General features: G+C 40.5%; 1 long non-coding RNA gene across 2 annotated transcripts in view; it reads left to right on the top strand.

Moving 5' to 3' along the window:
* LOC116852638 overlaps positions 1–24,396 on the top strand; it is a 56,982-nt gene that overhangs the window by 31,308 nt on the left and 1,278 nt on the right. Inside the window, exons 1-2 of one of the 2 annotated variants that reach the window (XR_004379810.1) lie at positions 19,117–20,377; positions 23,884–24,025. This is a non-coding gene — a long non-coding RNA (uncharacterized LOC116852638). Of the gene's footprint in view, positions 1–19,116; positions 20,378–23,883; positions 24,026–24,396 lie in introns of those variants that run through there. The other variant, XR_004379811.1, reaches the window with a different exon arrangement.

Below are 24,396 nucleotides of genomic sequence, written 5' to 3'. Positions count from 1 at the left end.
CCCCCACAAAAAATTCTCAAGTATTCTTTTCTCAGTTCATACAGAATAATCAGAAGAATTGACATTTAAAAAAATGGTTTTGCAATCATAGCGAAAATTGTCTAGATATGGGAAGTTAGCTAAAGTGAAGATACTGCGATATTGCATATATTTTGTATTTAATCAGTATAGGTGATAGAAACAGAATTTCTATCGAAACTATTTATAAGATTTAGTACAAGGAAGTCTCTCTGTGGTGCTCATCCAAATTAAAGTCGGTTACACTTCTTATAAAAATTGACTGTAATAACAGAAAAGATCAGCGACAAGAGAGACAAATGTGTAATCCTCACATCCATCTAAATTTGCTTGCAGATATTGCTAGAATGTTGCTGCTGTTAATTCTACGTGTACCACAGATAATTTTTTAGCAAATAAAAAAACAGTGATTGTATTTTAATTATAACATTTAGAATTCTATCTGGACCACTAAAGTATTTTTTTGAATGTAAAAGAACTATATGAGATTCCATTATAAAAAGTAAAGTTAATAGCCCTCTCTAAAGTCGGTCCAAAAGGTTAAGTGAATGTTACATCTTCTTTCTTTTTGAATCACGATTTTTCTTTGAAACACTTTCTTCCGTAATGTTTCTAAAATACAAGACATCTGAAGCTTAATCTACAATGTGTTCTGTGCTTTCTATTTGTTTCTCTATCTTTTTCTGATTCAAACCTTAAAATCTGATTTATAACATGCTCTTTGCTTCTTGTTTCTTATTCTTCACCTTTTTCTAAGTAAAGACTCAAAGTTTAAATCAGAAAAAGACAAAGAGAAAGAAACAGAAAGCAAAGAGCACATTACAAATCAAGCTTGAGTCTTAAGCCAGAAACAGAGAACAGGAAAAATGAAACAAAGAGCATGTTATAGATTAGGTTTGAGAGTTGCGATTAAAATAGGACATTGTCCATACCCATTTGCCTCGTTCGATCCCACTCGAGCGTGGGGTAGTATAAACGAGAAATTCAGGCCGGTTTTATCGCTGATACCGCCGAGAGCGTTATCAAAGGGGCATGGGACATGGTAACATGCTGAAACAGCTCCCCGAATACCGCCGACGATTCGTCCGACATGATAACGATGTCTAGCCCAGAATCACTCAGTCGGATTTCACGTAAGATCGCTCCATCGCGTTAGCCACCCCCTTTCGCCCACCAGCCCCTTCGTTCAGCGTGTATCGGCGGAATACGCGAGCACATCGTGAGGAGGAGGAGAAGGAGATGGCCCGGCGGGTACTGCTCGCGGTGAGCTTCGTTCAGCGATTTCCACAAAAGGGGGGACCGACCGTCCGCATACGTGCGCGTCGCTCTCTTCGATGCCGCTTCGGCGTCGCCCGTCCGAACGAGCGCAGTCGCGAAATTGCAGTCACGCGGGAAATTCCCTCCTCGAAATTCCGAGCGTTCTCCTGCGGGACAGCTTCGACTTCCGCTTCACGGGAACGCGACGTCGGTGGACCGCCGTAATGGATCCGAGTCCCGCGCATGCAATTATTATAATGGACGCCCAGTGCGACGATATAACTTGATTTGGTCCTCCGTATACCGGAACGACGACGGCGTAGACGACGACGACGGGAACGACGGGGAGAACGAGGCGTTACCGTTATAGCTCGGTCCGTAGAGAGAACGCCGTTGTCTATTGTCGTTCGTCGCGGTGTTCTCGCACACTTCGACGCGCGATTGGACGATCTGAACGGCTACTTCGCGCCGCGATTACTCGCGGGACTCCGGTGGCTGAGGGTGGCTTGGCGCATTAAACGTCCGCGATTTCACTTCATCGTTCTCTAATCCCGCATCGGCATTGCGGCCGACGCGCGCGTTTCGCGGAACTTCACGATACTGCGGCAGACCGTGGAATTAGCGCAGACGTGGTTATCTTAGTTTGGTTACGATCGCGTTAGCCGCTTGCGAGAGCACTTATGAGAATAAACCTGCGGAAAGTTGCCTGGGAATTTGAATGGCTTGACAATAACTGATCGCATAACACCGTACGGGACACCGCAAATCTCTGGAGCTTCGCTGATTTTCGGCTTTCCGCGGCTCGCGTCGATCCCGCAATGTTTTTTATTCGTTTTATTTCTTTTTTTGTTTTGTTTTGTTTGCCGAGGCTCGCGCTGATACCGTAAGTAAATCCCGGTGAAATCCGTCAAAAGAGAAAGAGAGGGAGAGAGAGAAATTTTGTAAATAACCTCGCAAAAATGGAAAACCTCTCGTCGGAAAATAATTATCGATCCGATGGATTTTTGTACGTCCGCTGTTATGCGAAATATTCTCAGCGGTTGGAATGCTGCAGGCTCCGCGAAACCTTTCACATCCTGACAATTTGATGACCGTGTTATTTTCGAGCAGCGCGAGAAGCCGCCGTTTGCTGCTCGCAGGAGTAAAGTCGTCAGGGTCAAAGAGGGGATTATTGTTCTTCGCGTAATATGCAATGACATTGCATGATGACAGAAAGTGTCATTGCATGTGAGAGTAAACAACATATTGAAAAATTGAAAATTGAATTTCCACCAGGTTGCCCGATTGATTCGCTTAAAGGTTTATTATTTGCTTCGAAGTTTGCATATCAAAGGAAGAAAAATGAAAACAAGGTATTATAATTTTGACATGAGAGAGAAAGAGAGAAAGAGAGGGGGAGAGAGAGAGAGAGAGAGAGAGAGAGAGAGCTTCGTGGGAGCTTTCGACAGTAATTCGTGGTAATCCGACTTGCTTAATATTCACGTGCGTACATACTCTTTCGATACGTTCCACGCGACCGCAAATAATTCATAGCGCCTTTTATCCTCGTTACGATTATGCGCGCACACAATAATTAATTTAGCCGATGATCCGGTCATAACAATAAAGCTGTATGCGCGCGAGCCGATCACACGCACACTGCACTCTCTTATGTCGCCTGATTCGCCGACGCTTCGAGTAGCTTCAGAAATGGGTTAATCGTGCTGCTTGTTTCATTATAATCGAATCTCGGCTTGCACGAAACGTGCGTGGCGATCTGCGAAGTTACTGCCGGAGTAATTGCACCCGTGGGTATCGAAGAAGCGGTGCAGAAAGTTCGTATTAAAACGTCGTACGAGATCGCGACCGGATTTCTCTCGGCGATTCTGCACAGCGCTCTACGTTCGCCCGTTTTAATCTGCAAGATGTCCTGTAGCTGATACTTCAATTTCGTGACGACGGGATTTTCGATCGATTCGCAGTCACGTTTCCTCTTTCTTTCTCTTTCTTTTGGAAAGTCAACCAGTTATAAGTTAACGAGTTTTCGAGTTATAAGCATTTGCGAATGAAGGATCTTTCACTCTCAAAGGGAACCCGCGAAATTGAGGGTAAAAGAGACCGGGGCTAGTTGACTTTACTGGGATAAGTTGAAAATTATTTCTGCTATTTTTTAACAAGTTACAGAATTAACCAAGCAAAATTTTTAAACATATAAAAGGTATTTATGAAATCTCTGCTTGATTTTGAAATCTATTGAAAAACAGTAGAAATAATGGATTTTGTCAACTTACCTCAAATAGCTAATTAGCCAATCTACCGTATATAATAAACGAGTTTAATAACGAAGACTTTTTATTATTCATCTCACTCTAGCAAACTTGACTTTTCCTATATTCTCATACAGAATATCATTACTGAGATATCGAATTATAGCTATTAATATTATTTAAAATATAAAAATCGATGAATCGTTTAAAAAATACGTGACCCAAACATAGAGATAAAGCGAGAGAGAATTTGGTCAAATCTCTATTACTGTGTGCTAGAGCCATCCTTTACTAGGTTAAGTATGAAATAAAGACTACTGTCGATTAGTCTTCGTTTGACAATGCGTTAAAGTGAACGTCTCGAGTGTCTCTATGGTTTTGATTGTTTCCTTGTTTTTAGAGTAAATTGATAGGCCCAGATTTCACCAACGGTTATAAAATGGGTGTTGAGAGGCCTTCAGATTGTGGCGAAATCCTGCTAAAAGATGCGAAAAACAAACTGTTTAATTCAGTCTTTGCGATCAAATACGGACCTATCGGTTGCAAAGTTTATTGTTGAGCACAGTTGGCATACTGTTAAATACAGACTAATCGATAGATTGCTCTATACTGTTACACTTAGCCTAATAAAAGATGGCTCTGAAGTAGAATAATAAAGATCTAGCCAAATTTGGGGTGTCTCTTCGACCACATATATCTTGACATAAAATTGTTCTCGACTCACGACTCACAATCTAAAATTATTCTTGCGAACAAACGAACTCGGAATGAAGAATTTTGATACTTTGTCATGTACATAAACTTGATATATCGTGTACCATTTTATAATCTTAATTCGTCAAACTGTCATAACAAATTGATTATTAAGTGTTATCAATCTTATTCCATAAAACATCAGAGATTGCAACATTCAATACTTGCTGCTTAAAATATCGTGAAGCACAAGAAAATTAATTTGAACGCGGTCAAACATTCTTTAATTTAAATTGCTTAATGTTTCTTTAATCCGTACGTCGCTCAACGAGTAAGGTTTCTTTTCTTTCAACGAGTAAGGTTTCTTTTCTTTCTTAAATTGGATAAATTATTGGATATTTCATAAATATCGTTGGTCTTAATAACAGTGGCTGAGAATTAACAATTAGAACTTCTTATATGATCAGTTTGATCAATACGTTAAGGAGAGATAAATTCGAGAGAGATATTTGATAAAAATAAAGCTGAGGAATTGAAAATTTTTACGAGTTTTTGTCAAAGAGATAAATGAAGATATCGATATAGACTTTTGACCTTTTTATAGGCTTTTGCTATTTATCATTATTTTAAATACAAAAAATGATTCTCTTATTTACGCGGCCTAAAACAGAGATATTGGTTATCTAAACCAGTATCTTCCTCGATGATATCAAGAAATACATCTTGTGTTACGTGCATAAGGTGCTAATTGTACCTTCCTCCATGGCGTAACCATGGCGATGCTGTATCGTCATTGGTTCATTCTTAATCATGACTACATATTCCACGACGATAAGCACGTATCAATTCGTATCGATCGCGCTACCCGGTCGTATTCTCGATGTATGTACATACACTGCAATGTCAGTGTCCCTCAATCGTGCTTAATACGTCATGGATAACCATATGTGAACACGGCTAGTTCACACTCCGGGATAGTTCCTCAGCATTACAAAGCTGCGGCGAAAAATGACGCGGGAAACAGCGCGGGCATTTTTAGATACATTTTTCGAGGCAAACTGCGACGATGTTCTCGCCGTTTTAAGCGGCTTATCAATCGTAGTCCGCTCTATCCTCCGCAGTCTCCCCTCAACGAGCACGTGAAATAACGTCGGTTTATGGAGCAATTACGTTTCGCTGTTATCGTTGCGAAGTGCGCCTCCGGGAGAAAGTTCTTGTTATTATTACATCGGTGTACGTGTGGGGGCGCGCGAGCACGCGGCACAGTTACCGCCATTGCTACTACTACTACTACTACTACTACTATGACGACGGCTACGCGTCGAAACGTCGATAGTGGATCCACCGAATCGAATCTTGTACACCCTTGTAAATTCGTAGGCGGACAGTGCTTTCGGTGCGGAACGGATCTTGGTTTGCGGACGTCGTCGAACCGACCAATGTCAACATGTCCGGCGCTCGTCGCTATTTGGATAAGTGGAGCAACGTTACGATATACGCGTTCAATTAACGCGAGCGCCCTTCAATGCATCGTCGGTCGCGTTGCTTGATAAATCGCGCGGGCGGCAGTAGTGTGTTTTTCCAAATACACAATATACTCGAGAAATTGCCGCCGCGGCTTGCTTACCACGCGGGGAGGTAATGGACTTTCTACAATAAGTCATTAGTCATAAGCCGCAAGTAAATTGACCAACCACAGTCTTATTTTCAAGAATAATCGACTGTGGTTGGTCAGTTTATTTGCGGCTTATGACTAATGACTTATTGCAGAAAGCCCATAAGACTCGCGGGTGTAATTACTGTGCATTGTGGCGAGAGAGAAAGAAAAAGTGCGAGAGAGTGTGAGGGTGTGTGAGATAATATGAGGAAGTATGAGGGTGTATAAGAGAGTGTGAGAGTGTGTGTGAGAAAGAGGGAGAAGGAGAGAGAGCGGGTTTCTATTCGCGATCAAAGAGATATATTTCACGCGATCGATATAGACCTACGTGTTTGAATTTACAAGCAGTTCTGCGCGCGCGATCCTGGTCCTGTGAGCGGAACCGAATTTGCGAATAGCGTTTGTACGCGCTCTCCTCCTCTCTCCGTCTCTCCGTCTGCCGTCTCGCATCTCTGGGTCTCTGCCTCGATATCTCGCTGCGCGTGGCTACGCTTTGGGTGTAATTGCATTGGTCGTGCGCTTATTCGAACGTCCTGCGATGAGCCATAGACGCGTAATAAGTAATTACGCGCACGATGACGGACGCGAGTCTACTACCGCGGCTGCGGCGGTGGCGGTGGGAACATTTGCGGGATCTTTTTTAATCGGCAGGGGGCGCGCGCGCACGCGATGATCCGGTTACTTTTATACGAAGTATCGAATTGAATCTCGCAAACTTGGCGAAACAGCCGTGGCCTTTGAATTGCAAACGGCACCGAAAGCATATCAAACGAAACGCGGAAACGAGACGTAGAATTCGGATTCCCGACTAAAAAGATACGGGAAGTTTAGAGTATCTTCCTCGCGCGCAGCGAAGTATCTTTCTTTCTCTCTCTTTTTTTATTTTGTGTACTTCCTTTTCGGACGTACAACTCGTCTCGCTGCTTGAGCGCGACCGTTCTCGACGTTTTAAGACGCAATGTGGCAGTTTTCACCTCCCGTTGTCGACGTCGTGAAACTTCTTCTGATTGCCACTTACGCCAATAAAAGGACGCAGAATTTCGCTCTCGAGTTTCGAGTCACTCAACAGTGAGCGATCCTCGTCGAGAGAAAGAGAGGGAGAGAGAAAGAGAGAGTAAGAGAGATAGAAATGAAAAGAGAGGAGAGAAGTCTTGCGCGAGCTGGGATTTTGATATATAGGCGGGTACGGAGGAGGAGATTAATTAAAAGGGTTTAACGGAAATCTCGAGCGACAAGGTTTCTTCAGACGGTCTTTCGTTCGCCGATCGATAAAGTCGAGGGTTGACGACGGGCGACGACGTTGGAGCGCAACAAGTTCTGATGCGCAGTATGGTTCTACACGACGAATAACGACAAGCGACAAGTCTCAGCCGGGAGACGACGCTTGCAGATAGATCGGTATAGATAACTAAAGAGGGGGATTAAATGTTGCATTCCCGCGATTCAACCTACGATGCATTTATCGGTCGGATGTATAAAGCGAATTCCCAAAGGGTCGTAGCTCAACGACGTTGTCGACGTAGTAACGCCATTAATTAGGAGCACGTTGCGCCAACGTTAGTTCCGAAACTTGCGGGATTCCCGGAGCAGCTCTTACTATCCTTCTCGCAATTTTTGCAGTCGCGTGCGTGCGTGCATGCGTGCGTGCGTGCGTGCGTGCTTGCGTGCGTGCGTGGTTTGGAACATTACGCGCGCACAACGTGGAGTTGTCTGTGCCCGCGGTAATAACAATTTATTAGGAAAGTGTCTCTCTCTCTCTCTCTCTCTCTCTCTCTCTCTCTCTCTCTCTTACCTGTCGTCGCAACCGCCGGCTAACTTTTCCTAATGCCGTCGGCTGCTTAGCCGCAAGTTTACCAGCTCATGCGGTCTGAGACGCGTTTACGCCACGCGAGCAACCATTTCACAGAACGAACGAACGAACGAACGAGCGGGCGAGCGAACGAGCGAATGCTCGTTGACTCGTGAGAAATTTTAACTGGAGCGTATCTACCACTCATACTAACTTCATCTTCAACGTGATCCAAAAAATAATAAAATTTATATAAAAATGATAAAATGTGTGTGTGTGTGTGTGTGTGTGTGTGTGTGTGTGTGTGTGTGACGTATCATATACTTTTTAAAATTTTCAACGTGCTATAACATATATTTATTCTCCTCGGTTGAACTTTTAACTTTACACGAACAGCAATCAAAGATGTTTTGTTCTCTTAGTGATTTACCTCTAATAACTTTGACAAAATATTACAGAGAAATTATTACAGAAATTATTACAGTTTCCTTTTTATATACATTTTTTTTTTATTTTTTATATACATTTTTTTTTAATTTTACTATATTTCTGGTAGTGTGTAGAAATACAGACTACCAGTAAGATCTATCTTGCAGAACATAGCAAATTTTTTAAATTTTAATTTTTAGAATATAAATAGTACTTGTGAAGAATGAAAGGATAATCAGTTATTGTAGAATATCGATTTACTCCTCGCTTACAAAATTCCATAGCAATTTTTATTATAAGATTCTCTCTATGTTTATTCCAAACATTTGTTAATAAAAATTATTTAAAAGTGCTATTTTGAAAATTATTCGGCGTGCTACAACATATAGTTACTTCTTGGTTAAATGTTTAATCCTTGCATGAGCAACAATCAAATATTTCTTGCTCTAAATATTACTTGCTCTCGTTATATAAGATTTTATTTCTGATAAATCTGAAGTAGAATAACTTCACTCCAAATAATCGATATACAAAAATTATATGAAAATAATAAAAATAAGTACGATGTATTTTTTCAATTATTCAGTGCGCTGCAATATTTCTCGTGAATTATCATCTCCTCACACATTGAGAGAAAAAAATAATTGATCTAATTAGAATTACAATTATTTTTGGTCCCAACCATATTTTGTGGTTATTTTAACACAAAAAATTTGTTTTCTCGACTATAAGTTACAGCTATTATTTCTCCATGTGACACATATTACGCGATTTACTTCTAATAACTTGGAATATCTTCTCAATCCGAACAGTCGATAAATACGGCGGATAGACGAACAATGATTATCCGGCGCCTCAGATATCGCGGCGCATTTGCATATGCAATAGACATCCAAGAATATGTTGCGAATGCTCGACGGGTGAACGCGCAGCCGAATGATCGCGCGGCCGAAGTTTCATCCACCACCTTCGTGCCGTCATGAGGCACTCGGCCGTGTGCTCGTTCGACAGGAGTGTATAAAGCCTCTGGGGCTTCAGACAAGCGGTAAAGTCACGTGTTTCTCTGTGGCCATCTCGCTGCATACGTGCGGCCGACGGGCCGCGCGCGGACGGGACGCACAAACGCGCGACGGCAGCCTTCTCGCGGCCGTGCGGCCGCGATATGCAGCGTGTAATACGCAGGGATGCGGGTCAACGATATCTCGGCCTGCTGCTGAATACTGTATTAAAGTACCTGCTTCGCCAGGTGGGCTCTCGCTCATTTCATCGTATTCAGCGCGCGGGCACGGGAGAAATAAATAATAGCACCGGATCAAATATTCACCGGGCGAATTAACGCCGGAAAAGCCGCCCGTAATCAATCCCGCGCGTTTTGGAGGTTCGTCTCGCTGAAGCTTTAATGGACATCCGTCCCGGGAGCGATTTTTTAATTTTTTTATTACGGCTTTTTTCCTCTTTCCTCGTTCCGGAAGAGCAGGAACGAGCGCGCGTCCACGCGTTGCGGAGATGATGGAAAAGTTTCGCTCTCGTAATCGGGATATTTGTGCCCGGAATGTAAGGATTTTACGAGATCTTGATGCCCGTTGCGTCTCCTGAGTGAGATATCGCTTTTTGGTTTTATGATAAATTTCCTCGATATTAAAACGATAATGTACTGTATGCGCAGTTAAGCCTCGGAAAGTAAGGCGTTTCGTGTGCCGGAGAAGATATTACACGGAGAGAATTTTGTAGTAAAAAGTTACTGCAGAATTTTGTAACCGAAGAATAAGTTCTGCAGTAATTGATTGCAGTATCCTTTTATTTTGTATACGCTATTTATATTTTAGGAATTGAAGTGTGCTACCAAGAAATTGCTATATTAAGAGAAAAAATATTTAAGAAACAAAAGATACTTATGCGATGTGAATATTAATAATATATATTTACGTATTTAATGTATAATATTTTTTAAATAAGAGAATATATATATATATATATATATTTTTTTTTTTTTTTTTTTTTTTCATGATATCTCGGCTTTTCGTGAGAGCAATTGTTTTACGTAAGTAAAACAATTTAGATTTAAATAAATGTTATTAGTACACATGCGCAAAAGTATAGTTGGCTTACACATACGAGGGTGAGTTGAAAAATTTTGAATGAATGAAAATGAAATAATTTGTTTTACAACAACAAACAATTTTTTTTTTTTATTTTTCGACGTATTCTCCTCTTAATCGAATGCACTTGATCCAGCGATACTGATATAGTACGCTCGACAGAGCATAACTTTACATATTAAAGTTCATTGACGCTATGTTTGAATATGGAGGAGTTTGCATCATTTCCCACCCCGTGAATCGTAAATTTGATTGTGCCAGTCAGATTCAATAGTAAAATATGTAGTAATACAATTATGTAATTGCAACCACAGAGCATTTGATGAATTATAGTAACGATATCTGGTTACACTAATCAGAATATCTATGGTAAATATTATCTGAACCGATCTGGTTACCAAAACCAGATCATGCGCAACTACATTGACGTAGTTGATGTAACAAAGTAACTCAGTCATATTAACCATACATGTTAACCATAACACAAAGATAACTAGGATAATGCTGTTCACCTTAGTTATGATGTTCACCCAAATATGCTGTTCACAACTAAATATTTCTGATTATGCGCGCTATATATCTTTTTTTTCATGTATCCCACCGAATAAATATTTTTAAACATTTTTTAATCTATACTTCTAGTGAAATTTACTGTGCTCCTCAGCAAGACCTTACTAATAGTTTATTGCTGTAGTATTAAAAAGATAATAACATTGAAAAGAATTTATATGAAAAAAAAAACTGCAATATTCTCTCCGCGTGTAGCATTTTAACTTTACCCTTTTCTGTGACACATTTATAATCCAATCCACACTTTTTAAAAAAACCTCGATTTATTCTCTCCTTCCTCTCTCCTCTAACGGTTATTTGTCGACTCCCATATCTTGCTAAAAAATAAGTGACAGGCAAAAGATAGTCCATGAGGGACTACGTGTAGTTCACCCCGCTCCCGGGTATTCTGTTGCCCCTAGAAAAAATATTCCGCCGCTCGTGCAACGTAAATAGCGGCGGCAAACGGAGAATGGGACAGTTCTTTTTAGGTCACTTCACGAAATAATTTCCTTCTTTCTATAAACACATCCCTGCTTACACCCAACGTTGGTGTAGCGTTATATGAAAAGTTTGCTCTCACATATTTCCTGCGTAAAGTACATTTCCCATACGAGCATTTATACCAAAGAAACTTTAAATCCGAGGCGGGGGCTTTTAATTTGCCTTGGGATACGCGGCAAGTTTTTCAAGCTTAGTGTCAAGAATGCGACTTAATTGCATGTTGCTGGTTGCGTGATGCGGCGGTTGTCTCACGGCCGTGCGGATTACGGCCAAAAATTCGGGCACACTTCATCTTACTTACGAACTTGCTCGTAACGGTAACTCTCGCTGATGCGGAGAAATCTGCGCGTAGAGGATCGCAAGATATGTACGTTGCGGGCAAACCGATGATTTTTGCGAAACTTGGCAAGCACGTAGAGTGGCAGTCGACTTTTTGCGACGTAACTCGATTTTTCGGAGTTAGTTAAGAGCACCCTTTAAAGTTCCGCGCGACGCTACATGGAAGGCTATCAGAGATGGAGGGACGAAGTTCTCGCGGGCGAAAGTTTTATGAGTTCTAATGCAGAATAAAGGGATAGTTAGGGAAGTTATCCGCGAGCCGACCGTTTATTTTAACGCTCAATCTTTACATCCTGTCTACGCGATCCCTCACAGCGGAGATCGCGCACCGGCAGCAACCAGCTGTATTATCGAGTTATCGGCGCCCGCTCGCCCGCGGCGATCCAGCGGCGAGAAACTCTCGTCGACGCGGAACCACCGTTCCTTGACGCGAGACTCGCCGCGTTTTTCGGCTCTAACCCGATTACCCGCCGGCCAGATCCGGTCGAATTAAAAGAGCGATGAAAAGGAGGCGGTGTGGTGGCTGCTGCCATACAGCAGAGGGCAGAGTTATAAATCCAAGTTAGCGCGCGCCGGGTCGATTCTTCGCTCGGTTGCGGAGGGGGCACTTGCGCGGACGTGACCTCTCGCTCGCCCCGTCGCTCTCTTCCGCTCGTCCTGTCTTCCTCGCTCTCTGGGGCGATCGGTAAACGGACTTGCTTGAAATTCAATGGACGTTGGCAGGCCGCATAGCCATCCGTTCCTGCCGAAATACCTTTCAGAACGCCGGCCTGGCGCTTCCCACTGCCGACAAGCCGCGTCTGATATCCAATACCTCTCGCTCGCAGGGTTCCGGTATCGCAGGTCGCCGGGAGAGCGAGGTGAGAATGTTACATTGTCTTTGCGACTTGGCAATGTCGCATAGAAAAAATACTAAGAGAACTCACACCTCGGCAGAAAGGTAGAAGATCAGAACTCGCGTTAGTGGTGTCAGGTGGTAATTGACAGTTTCTGCTGTTTTATCAGCGCGAGCTCTGATTGGCTTCTAACTTCCTGTTTCCTGATTTTCTACCAAAGTGTGAATTCTTTCTAAGGATATCACTTGTCTAAATATAAAATAAAACAAAATATTGATATTATTTTTCGTCTATGCATACAAAAGGGTTGTAGAAACTATAGTATACTAGAAGTGATACTGTAGTTTTCTTTAGTGCTTATCTATACTTGCTTGAGCGATGCTTTTCGTGATGTACGATATAACTAAACCCTAATACATATCTCTCAACTATAATATTTACAGACCACAACATAGAGATAGCAATATTACTCTTGTTAAGGCATATATACGTTAACGGTTAAGATTATATACGTGGGTCGTTCAGAAAGTATAATAGCGCAAAACCGAAAGTATAATCGGTATAATACAGGAATAGCGAGAATTTGGCCAAATCTTTATTACCATATTTTAGAGCCTAGGTTAGGTTAAATATGACAATATAGAGTGATCTCTGTTGATTAGTTCGTTTGACAGTACGCTAAAGTAAACGCCTCGAGTATCTGTGCGTTCATGATTCTGTTTTCTTGTTTTTGAAGTGGAAGTGGTAGGCCCAGGTTTCATCAACGGTTATAAATGGATACTAAAAGTCCACCCAGATTGCGGTGAAATTCTACCAAAAGTTGTGAGAAACATTTACACCCAGCGACCTAAACTCGGCTTGATCTATACCGTGGCCTAAAGTAGAAACTAGCTGTCTAGACCGATAGAAATCTATGAATTGACAAAGTCGAATTCGTTCAGCAAATTGAGCATAGGTCACGTCGCGTGTTCACCGAAAAAGCAGACACCATATTTTAGGTTAGGTCATTAAAATAACCTGATCTATAGCTAGATCGGATCACCTATCAAGTGTTTACAGCGCACGCTATATAATTTAGGTCGAATTTGAGGTATAGGCTTTAACCGGACCGAGTAAACGTAGCCATTAAAACTGTTTAGTTCAATCTTTGCTGGTGCGACCAAACGCAGTACCCATCGCTCGCAGAGTTTACTTTGGCGCACTGTTGAGCCAAAGACTAATTAACAGGTCGCTTTATCCTGCCATATTTAGCCTGATAAAGGATGACTCTGAAATAGGATAATAAAGATTTGGCTAAATTTGCGCTATCTCTGTATTAAGTCACGTACTTTTCGAACACGACCCACATATATGAAGATGTACTAACTGTTACGTATCATAAGAACTGTGGCTGTGAAAACTGTATAGATGGGCACGTAGCAACTTTTGATACAACTTTTGATGCCATAGCTGTTTAACTTGAAGTTGCATAAATTTCCTCGCTAACCATGGAATATGTGGACGTAACAACCGTGTGGAAGTTTTCTCCGTGCGTTGCCGCGCGCGACTCCACTCCGGGAAGCGACGCGCCGCCCTGTGAAGAGAAAATCATCCCGCGCCTGGGTAACGATATTACCGAATCATCCGCCGAATTAACCGCGTGTTACCGTCGAGATAAGTCAATTTTCCTGATATTCGAGTCTTCGAGGTGCTTCGTTGCTGTGGAACTCCGCGGATTAAACCTCGGATTGTACGTTCCCGGCAATCAGCTCCAGGTGGAAAACATCGCGGAAATAATTGCGTGTTTCAGACACCGAGCAATAACTTATACGCTCATTCGTCGGCGCTGGAAGTATGCTTGATTTTTAACCGAATTTTTGCTCGCGAAAGCGCGACTCACAGTGGTTGTTTACGTCCCGCTGATTTGATTTGATAAGACCTGCGCGGCAAATTTCATGCAGCTGATAACGCAGCTTTTCAATTCTCCGGCGGTTTATCGCAAATTAATTTCAATTTATGACCCATAACTTCAGGCAATTACGATTAGCGATGACTTAGCGCGACGGTATAAACTTACCGATGGCGAGTTATATAAGACGCGACGGTGAATGTTCCACAGGAAGGAAATATATTTTATGGAAAGTTCCATTTCGTTTCTCTAAGGAGATTTGGATTACGAAGGCCGATTCCGCGGTATATCAGAATTCCTTCTACCAGCCAGCCGTTTAGTACCTCGTAAAAGTGCTTCGCTTCGGCTTCGAGTGAGATTTTCCATGCCATCGTGACCCCGAGATATTCGAGTCGAACATTTATTGTTAAGATAAAGTTCATTTCTCGATATTATCGCGCGCTCGCCGCGGCAAAAATCTCCAAGAATTATTGCAAGACTCGCGCTGTCAAGCGCGTAGCTTCGCGAGCATGTACACTCTGCGTAAGACTCGAACGCAATTATCACAAATGCCACGTTCTTAATTGTATTTGACTCACGGAGCGCAAAATGCCACGTACCAGGTTACTGCACGTGAAAATGTCTGAAAAGTGAACGGTGAAGAAATTTAAAGAGCGCTTTCAAGACGAACTGAATGTGCAATACTTCAAAAAGGATTTAGTTGATGAAACCAAAATTTGGTTAAAATGGGATCAACCAAATGTTCAGTAATATTACAACCAAAAAACTTGATTTTGTCTTACTTTCTCAGTAATTTATTTAGTCACTAAACAAAACAAAATAATCTCAATTACATTTTTTTATTGCAATTACCAAACATTTGATTGATCCCATTTTAACCAAGTTTTAGAAACCAAATTCCTTTTTCAGTGAAATTTTAAAGAGTTTTAGGACGGTTTGCTGAAGCACACGATAAATATATCCGATCGTTTCACGTTTGCTTCCACGTTGTTGTTAATACCGCAGCTTCGTGTCTCTCGCGTGTTCCGCTTGGCCTGCATTTGGACGGGGACAGTATTATACGGGCACACGTAATTTATCAAGCTCGTGCTTAAACTCGACGATTTTTCCGGGCCGTATTTAAGGCCGACAAATTTCTCTGGACATTCCGGCGATAAAAAAGAAGTGCGCTGCTACGTGCCGTGAGATTTAGTTGTCCCCTCGGCATGAGGGAGACCTTGGTAATGTTTGCGAGAGCGTGAATATATCGTCCACCTGACTGCATGGGATCCCTAAAGCGATTTGGATTACCTATTCCTTCTCGCGCGGAGCCGTGACTGATATCGTCAAGATTTCCGCGCGACCGTTCCCACGTAGACCCGGGCACGACTCGTCTCCGAAAACTACTTTGTCAAATACAAACATGATTATGCATAAGCTACACACGTCAGTAACTGTCGCGATGTATCCGTGACGTTCACGCCCGTTCACTCCGGAAAGAGGTTGTTTCCGTGAAGGGCGAGAGGAGCTCGCCCCATTAATGAAATTATGCGAGCTTACGTCTGCCTTGGGTGTTCGTAACTTTTTAACTTTCGTCATTAAGTAACGGAGCTTCTGATTATGTCTGAACTTAGAAAAAGAAATCGCAAGTTGCCCGAGCAACTCTTTCTCTTCTGAGAGCGTTGGAGATCCTTCAGATTACAGCAATTATTTTCTTCCACGTGAAGGTAAAACGCGGCGATGAGAAATGAAGGAAGTATTGCATCGTAGCACCCTGTGTCGATATTTTGATTCTACATTAATCTCGCAAATTTCATCGTACTTAAATGATGAATTCCGTGATTTTTACATTATTATGCAGTCCGTTGCCTTTTGGTGCTAAAAATAATTATTTATTGCTGTTTTCTCTTTATTAAGACGTAAATAACTTATTTCTGAGTTGTTCTGCTTACGTTTAATATTGAATAAAAATATAAAAATTCTGCTTACATTTAATATTAAATAAATGAACGAAAAGTCCACAATCAGTTTCTGTTGCGCAAAAGGTTCTATTATGAAAAAACTATATATTTAATATAGAAAATAATATCAAAAAACAATTTTTTAAATATATATTTATTTATATAAAATATAATATATATAATATAAATTTATATATATATATATATATATTTTTTTTTATATACAACAATACATATATATTTTTTTTAATAGATGCTATATATATCATATAATAACATATTTTTATACTTTACAATATATGCAGTGTTTTTACGTTGAGAAAAAAGTTTTGTTCAGATGAAGAAATGTACATTTTCTTAGAACCGTAACTTTTCATGAAAACAATTGTTTATTTTATTTGAATAAAAGACTTAATAAATATGTTATTGATACCTATCGAATAAGTATTTCTTATTTCTTTTTAATATTCTTCTCAATGTATATGTAGAATTTTCTAGTTTTTGCTATGGACCTTCTTAACAAAAAAGATATAATAATAAATAATGATCATATTGTCACACGAAAGTTGGAAAGCAAAAAAAAAATGATTATCGATCATGTTTCTGTTTTACTTTTCGACTTTTGTGACAATATGATGATTATGCTTATTACGACTATAATTATACTTATTTTTCAAGTTCGATAGAATTTGCAGAGACTAATGTAGAAATAAAATTTCGACTCAAAATTGCTCGAAACATGCGACGTGTATATTCTGAAACGTAATAATATCATTAGGAATTTAATTGGCCCGTTGATTCGCGCGCGATGAGGAATCGACAAAACATCATTTGCCGTTCTTCTCTTGAAGGATCTGTCGTTGAATTAAGATTAGACTTCAAAGGCACTCGGTATGACAAGCGCGTATCGTCCTCCAAAGCGACTCGGATTATCCGTCGCGGTTCTTTGACGGAAAAACTTGCAAGGCCAATTTCTTAAACCACTTGCACGTCCGAGCCCGTAAGTGGACTCGCTGTGAAAATAGTCAGCCGCCGTTGCGGCGGTCGCACACATGTTCCGTCGTCAATCTCATCGAAATTCTCGATCCACGTCTGCTCGTGTCTACCGTGTACTTTAGTTCGCGATCGCGTTCTTGTTTTGTAGTATCGTTGAGGGAGCATTCCACTTTGAATAATTCATCCGTTGAAAGATTCCCGCAGGAAACTGGTGTCGTAGGAAAGATACCACGAATGAATTTTATTTGCGGCGCGCTGTTAATACGATTTGAATTTTTCAATGCTTGTCAATACCCTTGCCAATGCTCTGCGAGAAATAAATTGCTCGCGCGTTCTTTGTCACGCCACCTAACTGTACCTGAGTGTACAACGTTTCAGATCTATCTCCGACCTGAACTTTCTATCTGTACATTCCGAAGAATCAGTGCATGTATATATATATACATATATATATATATATATATATATATATATATATATATATATATATAGGAACTGAAATCTTACTTGACGTCTTTAAATGAAAACGCACAAAATGTCACTTGTAAATTCCAAAGAGGATTTCTTGGCGAAGTAGGTTAAATAGTAACAATATCAACAAAGGTTAATATAAGCTTCAGAGTATCGGAGGTCGATAGTAGAATCAAAATTTCGATTTGGATATAACGAATGAGTCGAATGAATCGCTGTCCGAGTCGCAGTCTTGATTGCTATTTTCGATCTAAATATTCCATTTAACGTTCATTTTGATACTTATATCGATTTCTTTTGTTATTATTTAACCTACTAACTTTTCCGAGAGATTTCTTTTAAGATTTACAAGTGGCATTTTGTGTTTTCTACCATTTCGAGGCGCTAAGAATAAAACTTCAATATCCATGTGTATGCACGCATACACTGATCCTTCAGAATATACAGATGTTAGAAAGTTCAGAAGGCCAAAATAAGTCTGAAATTTCGACTCAGGTGCTGATTAGTCGACGTTGGTGGCGCTCCGTGGACGTTGAATGACGTATTTGTTAATTTCCATTTAGTCCATTTCCATGCTAATCAACCCTTTTGGCGTCTCACGCTTTCATCGTATTTAGAATGTCGTGCGGATAAAACGGTGCTGTTTTGATGAAATATTTCTTCACGATAGCTGCGCGTAAATAGAACGTCACAGTCATGCATAAAAATGAATATATTGCGTGCACGCGCGTTATGCCTACTGCCGTAAATAAATATCTTGCTTTCCTTTGGTGCATTTATATTGATTGAGGAACTATCTGAAACGTGAGTGCAGGAGCACCGCAGGAAATTTGATCGGGAGATAAGAGCGAAAATACACGAAATGTATGTGTGTGCGCGCGCACACGTTGTGTATTTCGACGTCGATCCCGCGAACAGAAATAAACAATATATTTGGCTAATTTTTCAAGCCCGTTATTTCGAAATTCGACGATTTAAAGGGGTATTAAAAGTGTTCTCTTCACGATGGCGGGGAAAGGTCGATCTTATCGCGCTCACGGGAATAATCCGCAAGTAAATTACATCGGGCGATCTGTGTTTTCGTTTTGCGCCCGTTACGCTTGAAGCGACTTAATTGACGTGCAAAATTGCCGCTGGAAACTTCTTAACGGTTAGGACGGTTAGTATGAAACGTACGTTTGTAAAAGGGCAATTTCTCGAATAAAACTCGAACTGTTATAGGATGTTCTCTAAATAACTTAAAACTGTATAAAAAGAACTTCGGACATGAAACGTGTGCTAATCCTCTTACGTATTCAGTCGTCCTTAAGCAAGACGAATTTATCCTCACCAATATCTGCAGAAAATTAAATAATTGACAGACGTCAGTTTATTTTTTTACTTTCTTAAATTTTTAGCTACTATAATTTATTTTTAGCTCTTCTAAACTTGCTCGGGTTATTACAAAGTGTCAATAGGATGAGATCAGGAGAATAAGTCCAGGTGTCCTATTTTGTATTTTCCTGGAGAGTAACTTAAATCAAAAATTTAAATCGGTTAAATCAAGTTTACGAATGTAAACCTGATATAGAATGTAAATAGACAGACAGACACACATATAGATCATGCTATTTCTTTTTTGTTGTTCGAGAGCTGATAAAAACTGATAACAGTTGAGCCAAAGTTGTTATTCGTGTAGAAGTTTTCTGTCAATTCTTAAAATTCCGTCAAATTTGAAAGTCTGTAAAGGACCTTAAGATATAATATTATACAGGTTATTCTTTTTTATTTTAGATAGTTATATATTTACCGTCGTTCAAGCTTGAATAATTATTTGTCCGAGAACTTTTTAGGTTTTTTCAATAATAGTTTAAATTGAGATTTAGGCTTAAACTGTATTCCAACGATGCATTGGTATAGTTAAACAGATTTTAAATTTAAATCTAAGTTTAAATTGTTATTGAAAAATTTACTGTAATGAGCAATGTATTCATTATGTAACTATTCGGGTTTAAGAAGTACACGAGAATGATTTAGAATCGATTTTTCAATAGTAGTTCAAACTTAGATTTAAGTTTAAGCTATGTTTCAACAATGTATTTGATGTGTTTATAAGTCGGAAACAACGTTAATTAATGATCGCAGGTTAACTGCAATCGTCGACTGCTACGAGCGACACTTTCGATACGTATCGTGCGTGCAATCGTTTTCTGATAATTCGGTAATTTGAGCATCCCGAATATCCAGAATATTTGGAAAATGTTGATTGTCGTGATTTTTCGATCACCCGATATATACATTTGTTATTGATTGGTTGGGTAAGGTAACAGCCGTTCGCGCGGTTGCTTGTTGTTGACATTAATCTTCCTCACGGTGCTGACTGTTTTGAATCTCACACGTCTCGCACTTGTGTTTTGCCAAACATCAATCGACGATTAGTCGACAAGTAACCGCCGTGTCGTGTACATGTATATTCGAGATTCCTGTCAAACAATTAAAATCTTCCGCCGAAATAGTTAATCGGGGGCTTCCGTCGGGGCATCGCGCGCGTTAGTTAACACACGTTTCTCTAATCGAATCGTATCAGTGCCGTTGAGAACGGTTCCGTCTGGAACCACAAAGCAGCCAGGAGCAGGAAGCCACCATGGAGGATGCAGAACGCTGGATGTGGGCAGCAATATTTCCAGGTGTGTGAAATAATTTATTATACGGAATGCTTCTGATTTTAATACACGTTTGAAAAATTTATCAGTGATATTATAATTCAAGATTTCGAGTCAAAATATAGAATTTATTTTAAAATTAGCATGTATAGTTCGTCATTATTCGATAAATAATTATGAATTTATTATGCGTTAACCTGTAAAATCTATTTCATACGAGAAGTATCAATCTAAATAACGGCAAAACAACTTACGAATATGCATTATTAATTAACTATGATTTCAAAAAGCGTAAATAATTTACGAATACTGGCTCAAGTCTCGTGTGTTGACATCTGTTTTTCCAATAATGCTCCTTGAGCCACGAGTTGCATCTCGAATTTGGCAGCAATCTTTTTTACTTTGCGTTTGCCTTGATACTGTATCAAATCTAAAAATTTATTTCTTAATTTGTGCACAATGGCTATTTTGGTCTTAGAACTTTTTTCTTCTCATCTCTTTTGATTATTTACATCTCAGCGAAATATGCAGCACTAATAAAAAAAAAAATAAATAAACTATGAAAATAAAGTAACCCATGTTAATTATTCATTCGCTCATCTCATATTCTGTTCACATTCTATCTACAACGGAGCGAGTTGTATAATTGATATATTAGTAATGGAAATTCAGAATAAAGATTAAATGCGGCAAGAATATTGTGCGTGCGTGCATGCGTGCATGCGTGCGTGAAACAATCAAATATCAAATCATTCTGAAATAAACGTTTCTTCAAGACAGAAAAGAAACGACAGTAAATAAACGTTCGTAGTGTCAAGATAAAACAATAGCGCGTGTAGTGTTGTATCTCGAAATTCTTCAATGATCCTTCAAGTTTGATAGTATTTGCATACAGGATTAATGTAGAATCAAAATTTCATGTCGGGTAACGCGAGCAAAACTTTACGAATACGCGCGGTAATTAAAGGCGGTGATTAAATTTTTAATAAGAAAACTAGTAAATTTTTATACGTGGTCTTTCTCTCTCTCTCTCTCTCTTTCTCTCTTTAAATTCATAATAAATTATATAATAAAGTAACAAAATCCTCGGGAACGCTTGTAATTTTCGAGTTGTGTACAGCTTCATCACAAGAGAAACGCAGATACACGCTTTTGTTCAGGATAGAGTAGACGCGCACAACGACATCGCGTTGTTACTGAAATGGTCGAAAGTTATGCACGAGAGGATGGGCGAGGAGAGCCCCTCTTTAACTTAGAATTTAGACGTCGTGCCTTTAAAAAGGTATTTGCCACGAAGGAAGGGCGCAGGTTTTTATGCTCCCTAGGTCAACGCCGGCATGTCCGTAAAATTTCATCTAAATTGATGAGCGGCGCGCTTCCCGCCTGTCGGGCCTCTCTCATTACGAAATAATTGATCTACACGTTATAGGTAAAATCCGCAACGAGTTCGATCACCCTCGATTAAAAATAAGTCAATACGGGATGCATGTTCAGGCCGATCTCCACTTTTAATTGCCATGCTAAATAACTTACCGGTTCGCGAAGTGAAGCCCTGATAATTGCGAGAAGTAGCCGCGAATACAGGTAGGAATTTTTAATTAGCAATTACTGCTGACTGACGCTTTTTAAACCGTCACCTACCATACTGTACTGTATTGCGACGTTTTCACACTAGCTGGATATTCCCCATCAAATTTCCCGGATTTCGATGTCTCTTCTCTTACTTATTCGATCTAAATCGAATATTTTAATCGCTGAGACGAAAAGAGTCGCTCGAGCAAGTTTTGCGCTCCGACCAATTAGCGTAATCAATGAGAACGAATTTCCTCCGTACGTCGCGTAACATGCAACCGGACTTTTGCGTCGTTGATGTAACAGAGATACTGACGCGGTTTACACATCCTATAATAATAATACATATGCATGCAAACTGTGGAAATCAGCGTCGGGATGCGCGAGGCAGATTCAGGGATGCAAATACGCGTCTCTCGCAAATATGCGTGCGTATTCGTGCAGATCAATGTATAATTTTATTCACAACGGGGCCGCCGCCTGCGAATATGCAAATTATAAGACCTACTTAAAAGTTTTCTGTCACAACGCGTTATTTCGCCGATAAACGGATTAAACATTCGTTGTTTCTAATGCGCGCGCGGAATATTCGCGCGACACGGACAACGACTACGACAACAACAACAACAGCAACGATGACGACGACAACGACGACGAAGACGATGACGACGACAACAACGACGACGACGACGACGACGACGACGACGACGACGCCGTCGCTGTCGGTTGTTTCCGCCGACGCTGTATACCATTTCTTCCTTCCTTTTGTTCTTTTTCCCTCCCCCAACAAACGACGACGACGACGACTAGGAACCGAAGCATACTTCCTCCCTCCTTCTCCTCCCCTCCGCTTCCCCACTCCCGCTCCTCTCTCGAGTCGCGTTCCCCTTCGATGCAGTCGGGAAATTTATTCGCGCCGCAGCATAGTCGATAATGGGGACGTTAATTTCGTTTATTTACGGCTTTGCGCTTCTCAAGCGCAGGCCCAGTGATTTAGGAACCTCGAGCATTCGCGGTTCACATCGAATAATATTAATATGCATGAGAAGATGAGCAAAGCATCTCACACGCGTGCGATAGGACGTGGAGCATTCCGCTATCGTGCACACAGGTGCGCACACGCGCGAGGGCGAACACGGGTGTGTATGTTGAACGATAATGCACGTGCAGTGCGGCAATGTCGAAAATTGCATCTCGGGATAGGTGCATCCAATCAAGTGAGATGTGAATACGTTAACTTAATTATGGAGAGCGGTCTCTCTCTCTCTCCCTCCCTCTCCCTATCCCTCTCTCTCTCTCTCTTTCCCTCTGTTTCTTCTTTTTTCTTTCTCTCTCTTTGCCTTCCCCCTTCCTTTTTACTCTCCATCATTTTCGGTGTCGGAAAATGCGAGAGAGAAATGAATTTCAGAGAAATGAATTTCAGAGAAATGAATTTCAAAGAAATGAATTTCAGAGAAATGAATTTCAGAGAAATGTGCGATATTATTTCGTCGGTCGGGATGAATTTTTGATCACTGCGAAGAAGATGGATGTATCAGTCGCGGCCGTTCGCAAGAAGTTCAAGTCGATATTCCCGTGAAAATTGGATGGCTTTTATATATAGTATAGTCTTGTAATAGGCGCAATCTGCGTAACGAGCGACAGTCCTCTGGCGGAAAAAGTGAAGGGACTCCTTTTCGCATTTAATTAAACGTTGATCCCCACATAATTCGCGAGAGCTTAACATCGGATTGGATTAGAAGGATTATTTTCACTGTCAACACAAGGTGAGGCTTCGAAACGCGCCGATTACCGGGGCTCCTGCGTCAAAATGATTAAATCTTGGCGAGAAAAATCGATTGTTTATTGCGAACGGAAATAAGCGACGCTTGGTTCTTCTCACGGAGGATATCTCGAGAGTTAAGCCGAGAAACTGTCCTGTCGCTGTAACTAATCGGGGAAACTCTTTTTTGTTTCAGATCTGACGAGGGTTTGCGGCCACACGGCAAAAGCAAGCCCGGAGAATGCAGGCTTTTGAAGCAGGCAAATCCGGGGATGCGGGTCTGGACGCAGATGCAGCACCGGAGGTTCCGGTTCGGGCCAAGCAGGGTCGGCTCTAAAGTAGGTTCATGGACTTACTCCTCTATTTTACTCTTCATGATCGAAAAAACGAGATATAGGGCGTTATTCTAAAGTCTCTTTTGTCGTTGAGAATGTTTCTAAATGTAAGCTGTAATGACTGTAAGCCGATAAAAAAGCTTATAAGACTTAGAAATACTTTTATCGATAAAACAGAGTTCAGCACAAGTGTCATAAACATTAGTAATTCGAATTAGTAAACAAATAATTAAGTACAATTTTTTGAAGATAAATTTAATCGCAGAAATGACAAATAAGAACTCCACCTAGAGGAAATATTATATATATGTGTATATATATATATATATATATATATATATATATATATATATATATATATATATATATATATA

This window comes from Odontomachus brunneus, unplaced genomic scaffold (assembly GCF_010583005.1).
Source record: "Odontomachus brunneus isolate Ranch 3 - 2012 unplaced genomic scaffold, Obru_v1 Obru_scaffold_242, whole genome shotgun sequence".
NCBI lineage: Eukaryota > Metazoa > Arthropoda > Insecta > Hymenoptera > Formicidae > Odontomachus > Odontomachus brunneus.
The sequence above is the reverse complement of the archived record's forward strand: the minus strand, read 5'-3'. Positions and strand labels throughout refer to the sequence as shown.